Source organism: Silene latifolia, chromosome Y, assembly GCF_048544455.1.
Source record: "Silene latifolia isolate original U9 population chromosome Y, ASM4854445v1, whole genome shotgun sequence".
Classification (NCBI taxonomy): Eukaryota; Viridiplantae; Streptophyta; class Magnoliopsida; order Caryophyllales; family Caryophyllaceae; genus Silene; species Silene latifolia.
In genome coordinates, this window is record NC_133538.1 from 182161160 (window position 1) to 182172969 (window position 11810).

At 35.1% G+C, this 11810-nt stretch overlaps 1 pseudogene; it reads right to left on the reverse strand.

The window, feature by feature from the left end:
- Window positions 1–8875: 8875 nt before the first annotated feature.
- On the reverse strand, window positions 8876–10142 carry LOC141633989 (protein ANTAGONIST OF LIKE HETEROCHROMATIN PROTEIN 1-like; annotated as a pseudogene).
- Between the last annotated feature and the right edge of the window lie 1668 nt (window positions 10143–11810).

An 11810-nucleotide genomic window follows, 5' to 3' on the forward strand; every position in this document is an offset into this window, starting at 1 on the left:
GATGAGGAGGATGAAGATGACGAGTTTGCAATGTTCACTAAAAACATTGTTGGCATGATTAATGGTCGAAACTCAAAAAGGTCAAACAACTATACTAGAAAAAGACGTTTTCCCAAAAGATGATCTAGTTCCACTATGGATTGCTTCAAATGTGGTGACAACGGTCACCAAATAAAAGAACGTCCTAAGTGGAATGACATCAAATCTAAAGAATAGCGTGATTTTGCTAAAAGAGAATACAAGAATGAAGTAATGACAGCCATTTGGGGCATGTCCGATTCCGATGAGGATGATGTCCTTGAGGAAGAATTAGACGCCAAAATGTGCATCTCTTCTCAATCAATCAATGATGCTCCAAAGTCAACAAAGAAACAAAATGTTAAATGTCTTATGGCTCACTCCGTGAACTCGAATTCAGATTCAGACAATGAGGTAAATAAGATCAAGAAAAAAGTTCGATCTTTCTCTAAAGACAAAGTTTGTCTCCTCTTAGACCAATTCATTGATAAGTGTCGTGTCCAAAACAATAAATTAGAGGCTATGCAAACTGAAATTGAAGACATAGCCGAAGAAAATGTTGGTTTGAAAGAATGTCTAAATGAGGTTGATCAACCTTGTACATCATTGAGTCTTGAAAAGGAGATTAAAAAGCTCCGAAAACAGAATTTGTTTCTTGCTAAAAGGGTTGATGAAACGCATGCAACAGAGCACTGCACTGTTGCATCTGTGTCCAACAAAGGAGATGAGTCCCTCGTCAAAACTGTGTCCTCACTAACAAAAGAACGTGACCAACTCTTGATTGATCTTGCAACATGCGAAATTCAAAAAGATGATCTTGTCAAATTTGCTGAAATGTTGAACGACGAGTCAAGTCATGTTAAAAGTGCTTTAGATCGAGTGTAAGAATCAAACGATGACCTTCTTGTTCAAATTGAAACTCTGAAAAAGGCTGAACAAATCCATGCAACAGATGATGCAACTGTTGCATCTGAGTCTAAAAGGGAAATTGAGACTCTCACAAAACATGTGTCCTCACTAACTAAGGAACGTGACTCTCTGCTAGCTGACCTCACTTTGTGTAAAAGAGATAACAAGCAACTTGAGCAAATTGGTTTATTGCTTAGTGATGAAGTAAGACATTCTAAACACGCCTTCGACAAAGTAGGTCAACTAAATCTTAATCATCTTGCTAAAATTGATACATTAACCAAAGAGCTAGATGAGGCTAAGATATTTTACCTAAAATGGGAAGGAAGTCCGAATGTTTTAAAATTTCCTCTAAAACAGTCCCAAGAGTATGAAAAGCTTGCAAATAATGCTGAACTTAGTTTCAAATGCAATAGTAGCACGCACTGTTGCATCCGAAACCAAGGCCCAAGCAAAACTGATTTTAGAAGACGAAAGTACGCTGGACTTCCTGAATATGTTATTTGCAACTACTGTGGTATTACTGGTCATGAGCTTAACAATTGTGAAAAGAGAAAACGTGACCTAGAAAAGAACACTAAATTAGCTAAAAAGGTATGGATCAAGAAAGACTTGGTGAAACAAGCTAGTGTCAAAAAGGGACCCAAACTTGTTTGGGTTCCCAAACTAACTGTTTGATCTTGTATAGGCATTAGTGGGAGGCAGCAGCAATTGGTACTTAGATAGTGCATGCTCTCGTCACATGATGGGAGAAGAAAACCAATTCCTCTCGCTAGAAGCCTACAAAGGTGGCATGGTGACTTTTGGTGTCAACAAACGAGGTGAAATCATTGGTATTGAAAAAGATGGTAAGTCAAAGTCACTATGTGTCGACAAAGTGTTGCTTGTCAAAGGTTTGAAACACAATCTTCTAAGCATTTCACAATTGTGTGATTGAGGTAACATTGATGAATTTCATGCTAGTGTATGTAGAATACTTGATGGTAAAACTAGAGAGTTAATTCTTGAAGGTAAGCGTGTCAAAGATGCATGTGTACATGAGTAACCTATGCTCATTGTCGGGTCAAACTTTATCATGTATGAGTTTTTACAAAAAATGACCCTTGACTTTGGCATGAAAACTTGGGTGATGTTAATGCTAAAACCCTTAATACTCTCAAGAAACTTGACCTAGTAGATGGCATGCCTGACATGAAATCTGAGTTTAAATCACTTTGTGATGATTGTGTTAAAGGTAAACAAGTTAAATGCTCCTTTAAATCCAAAAATAGTGTTAGCAATTCTCGTGTCCTTGAACTTATTCACATTGATTTATGTGGACCCATGCGTATTGTTACAATGGGTGGAAGTCGCTATATTTGTGTGATTTTAGATGACTTTACAACATATGTTTGACTACTTTTCTTAAGTTCCAAAGACAAGCATTTGATGAATTCTTAATTTGGGTTAAAATGGTTCAAAACAAAATTGGTCTAAAACATGCATCCTTAAGATCCGACCATGGAACCGAATTTGAGAATTCATCATTTGAGGACTATTGTAATGATCATGGTATTAGCCACAATTTTTCGGCCGCAAGAACCCCTCAACAAAATGGGATTGTGAAATGAATGAATCGAACTCTTGAAAATATGGCTAGGACTATGATCATTAGCTCTAAAGTACCAAGGAACTTTTTGGCGGCCGTAAACACATCTTGTTGCATCTTCAATCGTGTCATGATTAGGAAATAATTAATAAAACACCTTATGAATTACTACGAGGAAGAAAGCCTAACATTCCACATTGAAAATGCTTTGGTAGTAAATGCTTTGTTCACAACAATGGCAAAGACAACCTAGGTAAAATTGATGCTCGTAGTGATGAAGGAGTATTTATTGGTTATTCTAGTCATAGTAAAGCTTACAATGTTTACAACAAAAGGACTAAGAAAATGGAAGAAAGCGTTCATGTAATATTTGACGAATCTAGTTTTTTTATGTCCAATGAACAGGCTAATAATGAAGAGGAGGAGGATGATTTCGAGATTGGAATGATTCGTCATGACATGGACGTGGTGGAAGAAGTTTAGGAAGCTGTGCAACAGTCAGAGCCTCTGTTGCATGAAGAAGCTGGCCAAAATTCAGGGGGAACTAACGCTTCCTCATCTAAAAATAGAGCTAACTCATCCAGGGGGAATAAGGATGGTAGTGAACCATTCACTACTCAAACAGAAACTGGTCCGCAAACACCCTCATAAAATCACCCTTATGCAACAGTCACTGCAACTGTTGCATCAGAACCAAACGAAACAAATGAAGCCTCCAACACCATTGTTCCAAGAAAATAGAAACACCAAAGCTCACATCCTCTCACAAATCAGACTAGTGACCTTGAATCAGGAGTAAAAACCAGGTCATCCCTCCAAAACTTTTGTGCCTACAATGCATACCTCTCACAAATCGAACCTAGTCACATCACCATTGCTCTTAATGACTCATGTTTGGTGACGACCATGCAAGAGGAGCTAGATCAATTCAAGAGGAATGAGGTATGGTATCTTGTCTCTAGACCATCTAATCGTACTGTAATTAGTACTAGATGGGTCTTTCGCAATAAGCTTGATGATAGTGGAGAAATCTTAAGGAATAAAGCTAGACTAGTGGTGCAAGGTTATAACCAACAAGAGGGAATCGATTATGATGAAACTTTTGCACCGGTAGCTAGGCTTGAGGCCTTACGAATGCTCATAGCTTTTGCATCACATCATGGCATTAAACTTTTTCAAATGGATGTAAAAATCGCTTTCCTAAATGGTTATCTAAATGAAGAAGTTTTTGTTGAACAACCACCGGGCTTCGTAGATAATGTTTTTCCTAACCACGTCTATAAACTTCATAAAGCACTTTATGGTTTAAAACAGGCTCCTAGAGCTTGGTATGATTGGCTTTCAAAGTTTTTATTGGAAAATGGATTTAATCGTGATTCGGTTGATAAAACATTATTTATCAAGTCACAATGCGATGAACTGTTGCTTGTGCAAATGTATTTCGATATTATTTTTAGTGCAACAAGTGAAGTTATTTACAAATACTTTTTGGATCTAATGAAATCTGAATTACCTTGGTCTCCAAAACAAACAAAGTGAACAAGGCACCATGATCCATCAACAAAAGTACTTGAAGATGCTAAGTATGTTTGGGTTGACTAATGCCAAAGCCGTTGCTACACCAATGGTATTAAACTTGATCAAGACCAAAATGGTAAGAGTGTTAGTGAAACGGTGTATCGAGGTATGATTGGTTCATTGCTTTATTTAAACACTAGTCGGCCCAACATTCAATTTAGCGTATATTTGTGTGCTTGTTTCCAATCAAATCCTAAGGAATCACACTTTAAAACCGTCAAACGGACTTTCAAGTATTTGATTGGAATACAAGACTTGTATCTTTGGTATCCATCTCATTATGAACTTGATTTTGTAGGATTCTCTGATGCGGATTACGCGGCAGCACGGTGGACATAAAAAGCACATCCGGAATTGCTACATTCATGGGCCCTTTTTTAACCACTTGGGCATCCAAAAAGCAAAACACAGTATCATTCTCCACGGCTAAAAGTGAATACGACAGTGCAGCACTCTGTTGCACACAAATCATTTAGGTTCATCAACAATTGCACGACTATGGTATGATCTTCCAAACAACTCCGATATTTTGCGATAATAATAGTGCAATTAACATTTCAAAGAACCCAATACAACATTCATGTACTAAACATATTGAGATTAGGCATCATTTCTTACGTGATCAAGTCTAAAAAGGAACAATTAGTCTTAACTTTTGTAAAACGGAAAATCAAATTGCGGACATTTTTACAAAACCGTTGGAAAGAGAACAATTCGTAAAACTTCGGTTGGAAATTGGTTTGTTGGGTGATATGTGACTCTAATGAATTTATTTTTCTTATATGATTGACTAGAAAAAGGGATGTACATGTTTAAAGTTTAAAATGTCAAAATCTCCAACATGCAAAATGGATCGAGAATTTTAATTAAAATCTTGCACTTGTATGCGAATTATTTCATTGAGCCTCTCAACTTCATCTTATTTCAAATCAAGATAATCCCTCCATCTAGCCTATTTTTTGAGCATCAATTCTTCACTCTTACAATCAACTAGCGCTCATTACCCAAACCCTCACTAAACCAATCGACCCTTCTATTAACTCCTTCAACCCAGAATACATTGCCAAATTAAAAATGGCTACCCAATCCGCTGCATATATCGAAAAATCCGACAAAACCCAACCGTCCCCTACCAAGCCTGCAACAGTCAAGGCCACTGTTGCATGAAAGAAAACCATGACATGCAATGGGCGAGATCGTGGTGGATTAAAGAGGAGTCCCCAAATTTCAATGATGTTGGACTCTAATGTCGATATTGATTCTGAGAAAGATAAGCTTACACTTAATGAATTGACAAGTGAAATCAACAAAGAGAAAGTGATCGTTGAAGATTTTTTTGAAGAAGTGGTTGTTATCGAAAAAGGAAAAGAAAAGGAGAATGTTGATGATGTTCAGAAAGAAAAAGAAGCTGAATTTATTGTTGAAAAGGAAGTTGATGTCGAAAAAGAAAAAGGAAAGGAGAAAGATGGAGTGAGTGAAAAAAAAAAAAGAAAAAAAAGGTGTTGAAAACGAAAAGGAAACCGAAGGTGGGAAAAATGATGATGTTGCTGAAAATATGGATACTCCAGTCGAAAAATCAGAAAAGGAGGTTATGCATGAAGAAGAGTTCTTCCCAAATGATGAACAAATTAATGAACCAAACAATTATGACTAGGTACTTGATAATGGTCTTGATCCCCTCTTTACCGAAAACCTCCAATTCCTATTCCAAATCCAAAATCACAGAACTTTTTGGTGATGGTGATGAACCACTTATTGAATCTCATCTCAAACCAAACACAAAATCCAAACCCATTACCAAAAGAAAATGAGGATCAAATCCCAAAGCGGCCAAGAAGCTTAAGTCTGGTGCAACAGTTGGATCAACTGTTGCAATGGGTCCGGTAAATGCAAAGTTAGACAAGGTTTTGACCATTGTGACTAGGCTTGCTGTCAATAATGAGACCCTTAAGAAGTAAGTTGTTGCGCTCAAAAGCATCAATAAATATCTCATAGAGCGTGTACAAATCCTTGGAAGAAATGTTCTCAATGATGATGAATGAACCATCTTTTGCCCAAATTGCCTTCCTAACCCTTTTTGGCTCCTTGTCTTAATATCTCATGCAATCTGTGAACTGTTGTTAAGTTTTTCTCGAACAATTTGCTGATGGTTTATCTTGTACTACATGAACATGTTTTCATCCTTCTTTTGATGATGTCAAGAGGGGGAAGTATGTTAATTATATGTTTATGTTCATTCAATGACTCTTAGGCTAACGTTCACCGTGGAAATATCTTAGCTATAATGATTAGATGTTCTACTTAGGATAAGCATGTTGACCCTCATTCACCTTGATCATGTCATGTTTATTTGATGTCTTATTGAATATGGTTCGAAGACCGACTCACCATGGGCTTAGGGGGAACTTCACACATATTTAAAACTTGCCATCATCAAAGGGGGAATTTGTTAGAACACACTTGGTTGATGATGTCAAGTTTCATTATGATTTAATTGTTTGCCTCTTAGTTAAATGTTTAGCAAATTGAAGCATCCAATGATAGATCAAATAAGTTCAAAGATAATCAAGATGAAGGACAAGTCAAGCATGCCCATAGTCTAGAACAAATGTTGTAAACGAGGTAGTTCAACATATTCCTTTTATGCATAAGTTGTGGCAAAACCGTGCAACAGTTCATGTGACTGTTGCAGCAAGGTTTCTGGTACTAACGTATGGAGAATTTTCCGAAAAATTCACAAGTGTTTGAAATTCTTTAAAAATCTTTTCTATGTTCAAGAGGAACATTATTTCAAAACTGAAGAACAAAAAGAACAAAAAGCATATGCTTGCACAATAATTTAAAAGATGTCAATCCCATTTGTGCAAGTTGTTTTTCATGCTAAAAATAGGTCTTATGCTTTTTCCATTTGTGGCAAAATTGTGAGTTCCCATATTTTATCGGAAACACTCATTTGCTTTGGAAAAATGCAGCCACCTTGAGCCTCTCAGACCTGATTGTTCTTTTATATTTTTAAATAAAAATGCATACTACAAACTTGTGGACATTAGATTAATGTAGTGTTAAGATCCTTCTCTTACACACTACCTTTCTCTATAAATAGCCACTTCATTTTTCATTTATTGCAAGACTTTTCAGAACACTCATTGTAAAACATTTGCAAAATCATTTCAGCATTTTAAGCTTTGTTCTTCAAATATTTGCAAAACCGTTTTCTGTTTTAAAAAGTCTTCAATTGTTTTTCAAAACATTAAAATCTCCAAGTATCAGTTTGCTTAACTGTTGCATAAAGAATATGTTCAATGATTCTCGTGTTTAGGTCTTAATTGTAATCTCCATGTTCTTAAGTGAACTACTGAGATTCTGACTCTGTAAACCGTTGAGATAGAACTTTAAGTCTTGAAGCGGAGTAGCTTTGAGCAAGAGAAAGTCTTGAAGCGGAGGAGCTTTAAGCAATTGCAACCGGAGTAGGTTGACGAGTTATTTTCATTGTAAGGGGTTTAGTTAAGTTTGAGTAAATTTCTAAACAAGCAATAAAATAACGGTTGGACGTAGGCTCCGGAGTAGGAGCTTAACCAATTTTTAAACATCGTCTTGTTTGTTTATTTACTTTTACATTCGTTTATCCTTTGCATTTTTATCTACCTATCTCGTTGCCAGTGTTGTGCAACAGTCCATCATACTGTTGCATAGACCTGCTGTACCTCTTGTGAACTTACTATCCATTAAGTTTCTTAAGTTAGTACTTAATAGTTTTTACCTGTGTTTCTTTTTAACCAAGTAAACGAGAAAATTTTTAAAAGGTACACCTAATTCACCCCCTCCCCCTCTTAGGTGTTCAATCGTTCTGAACTCTTCACTACTGCTAAAATTATTTGGCTCAAGTCATTGCTTACAGAACTTGCTATTCCTCACAATCGTCAACCAGTTATCTTTTGTGATAACTTAAGCGCAACACACTATTCGGCAAATCCCGTTTTTCACTCGAAAATGAAGCACTTGGCCCTTAATTTTCATTTCGTTAGAGAACAAGTTCAACAAGGTTCTATACGGGTACAACATATTTCCGGCGATGATCGGCTAGCTGATGCCCTTACCAAATCATTTCTTAAACCACGCTTCCTTCGTCTAATTTCCAAGATTGGTCTTCTTACTCGGAAGTCCATCTTGCAGGGGCATGTTAAGGATACTAAATCCTTGATGTTAGGCAACTAACTGTTGTGATTTTGTCAATTCTTCTATGTACATCTGTTAGTATAATATCCCTTGTTTTTAGGATTAAATATAACTCTTTAGGTTTAGTGTTCATACCTAACTTCGTTTATATATATATATATATATATATATATATATATATATATATATATATATATATATATATATATATATATATATATATATAACTTCCTCCTCTAATCTTTATTTATCAATAATAAAAACATCACATTCACATTTTTATAGTAGCTTGTATGGGTCCCACAAATTAAATTAATTTTTCAACTTTAATTATTATTCAAACTCAACATTTTATATCATTCAAAGTTTATAATTTTCCCATAAAATCACATAAATGATATATATATATTAATTTTTTTTTTATGAATATATTAAATTCTTAAGATGCATAATTTTACCACATCGAGTATTTTAATTTTATTAAACATGAATTTAGAGCCTACAATTATTTTTTAAAAAAAAATACGAGAAAACAGTGAGAAAAACACCTATATAAATAAACAAGATCGAGTATATATATTTAAAAAATATAACATATTTAAAATCTTAGTTCTGGTTTCCAAAACGTGTCCAAATGTGCTCCATGAGGTCGGCCTTCAATTGATGATGCATTAGCCTATCTCGGATTGTCGCATCCCTCGCAAGATATGTTTCAAAAGCTATGTTATGCCCTTGTTGAACATCATTGACAGCATCTGAAGAAAAGTTGTCTTGAGAATCTGCTATATGTGTGACGCTCATCTTCGACGATCATATTGTGAAGTATAATGCAAGTATCCATGATATTATGGAGCCTCTTATTATGCCAAGAACGCGCTAGGCCACGAACTATAGCAAAACGAGATTGTAGTACTCCAAAAGCTCGTTCCACGTCTTTTCTTGCACTCGCTTGTCTTTCGTTAAATAAAAGTCTTTTTGGGTCTCGGAGGTGTGGAACGCTCTTAACAAAAGCAGCCCACTCAGGGTATATACCATCAACAAGATAATACCCCGTCTTATAGTCAATGTCATTTACCGTGAATCGAACTTCTGGAGCTATACCTTGTAATTTATCTTGAAATAAATTCGATCTACTAAGCACATTGAGGTCATTGTTTGACCCAGCTACACCAAAGTATGCATGCCATATCCATAGATCCACAGAGGCAACTGCTTCAAGCATGACTGTCGGATATCCATGATCACCTCTCGTATACTGTCCTTTACACCCTGTTTGACAATTTTTCCATGCCCAATGCATACAATCTAGACTACCAAGCATACCAGGAAATCCATGACATTCCTCGTGCATTTTAAGCAATCGTTGGATATCATTAGCATTTGGTTTTCTCATGTACTGTTCTCCAAACACTTCAATAATAGCAGTACAGAATTTAAAAAAACACTCTATAGTCGTGGTTTCGCCAATTTTAATATACTCGTCAATAGCATCACTCGGGGAACCATAAGCTAATATACGTATAGCAGCAGTACATTTTTGAAGAGGGGACAAACCTTTTACTTTTGCTGCGTTAACGCTTTGTTGAAAGTATGTAGTGTGGTTTCCAAGGGCATCTACGATCCAGCAAAAGAGCTCCTTTCTCATTCGGAATCTCCTTCGAAAAATATGATCCGGATAAACTGGCGTAGTTGAGAAGTAATCATTGTATAGACGTTCAGCCCCACCTACTCGATCACGAGGCACAATGTTTCATGATGGATTATTATATTGTTCGAGTAGATAACGCCCTATTTCTTCGTGTGTTTCATCAAATAATTCTTCCTCCAAAAATTTATCCAAATCAAAATTGATTGTATCGGAATTTTGAGACATTTTTAAATAAATAGTTGAGTATTATAATGAGAATATATAGTAGTAATAAAAACACGAGCTTTTTTTAAAATTTGGTAGTGAGTCTTAAGAAATGAAATAAGATTGTATATATAGAAATTATTTTGTAACGACTAGTTTTTTTTTATAACGGCTAGTTTTTAGAACGGTTAGTTTTATAACGGCTAATTTTTAACGTCTTTATTATTACATTTTTTTAGTAACGACTAGTTTTATAACGGCTTTTTTTATATCCGCTTTATTAAATTCCGACTAGACTCTAGCTACTATTACATAAAAAATAATCCAAGCTAGCTTGTAATAGAACATAATGAATAATGACTACTATAAGACTACATTATTCTAATCACTACATAATAAAAACTAATTGATCACGACTAACGACTACATTAATTTAAGACTACATTATTCTAATCATGATCATGAATAATGACTACATAATGAAATAAAAATATCTTAATTGAGTAAAAAAATAACTTAATTAGAACATGATTCTAATCTTGATCATGACATTTCGTACTTCTGTCTAATTATTTCACATATTTGCTCAGGATTTTTTCTAGCTCTTTCATCCATATTTGATGTTTCTTTACACAAAATTGCGAAATCCTTTTGACGTATTTCTTCATCTTTTTGTCGAATGACATCTTCACATAACGCAAGTCTTTTATCCTGCATATCTTTATAATTATTCCACTTCTCATCAATGGCCTTAGCAGCTTTTTTTGCCTTGCCTTTATTTCGTGTCGCTTCTTTAGCTGCCTTTTGTCCTATTAGTCGTTCCTCTGCCACTTCTACATTGTTATCAACATCACTTATATTAGGATTTGAGGAAAATGAAGTATATGCTCCAGAAGATAAATTTCTTTTTCTCTTTGCGGAACCGCTTTGTGGATTAGCGAACCCTTTCCATGAAGAATTTTCCAAGAATGTATATAAGAAAATTTTCTATTCTTGTTTTGTGATTTGAACATCTCCTTGGCCTTGGTTATTAAAAGGTCTTCGTCGTGACCGCTTAGGTGACTATTTGTTAATTGTATGTAACATCTATTGAACTTGCTAACATCGGCACTCATTTTGTACCAATGATTTGTAGCTTGTTCAATGATGATCGAAGGACCTTCTCTCTTCCATTGATTATAATATTCAACAATATTTCGCCAGTATTGGTCCTTACTTTGATTTGATAGAGTCATTAGTGAAATTTAACCAACTTGTGCATAAATCTTCATCATTGTATTGGCTCCATTTAAACTTCTCCGTCTTACTTTTACTGGATTGAACATTTACCTCCTCTTGTATAGCCTCATTTTACAGAGTTTCACTTTGTACACCCGACCCTTGACAAGACGATTCTTGGTTTATGCTAAATGCCCCTATACTTTCCCGTCTTATATTTTCATGAACAAAGTTAGGTTTACTCGAAGTTGGACCAATATACGATATTTGAAAATTTGACAATTGTTGTGATGAATTTTGATTTTCGATATTGGAAAAATTTCGTAAATAGTCAAAATATTCACTAAACGGAGAATCGGAATTTTCCATCTAACGTAATATTGTAGTACTTTTAAATAGAATATAAATGTAATATAGAAAATTTGTAGAAGAAAATAAAAGCAAAGTTTATCAAATTGTCTAATGTTATTA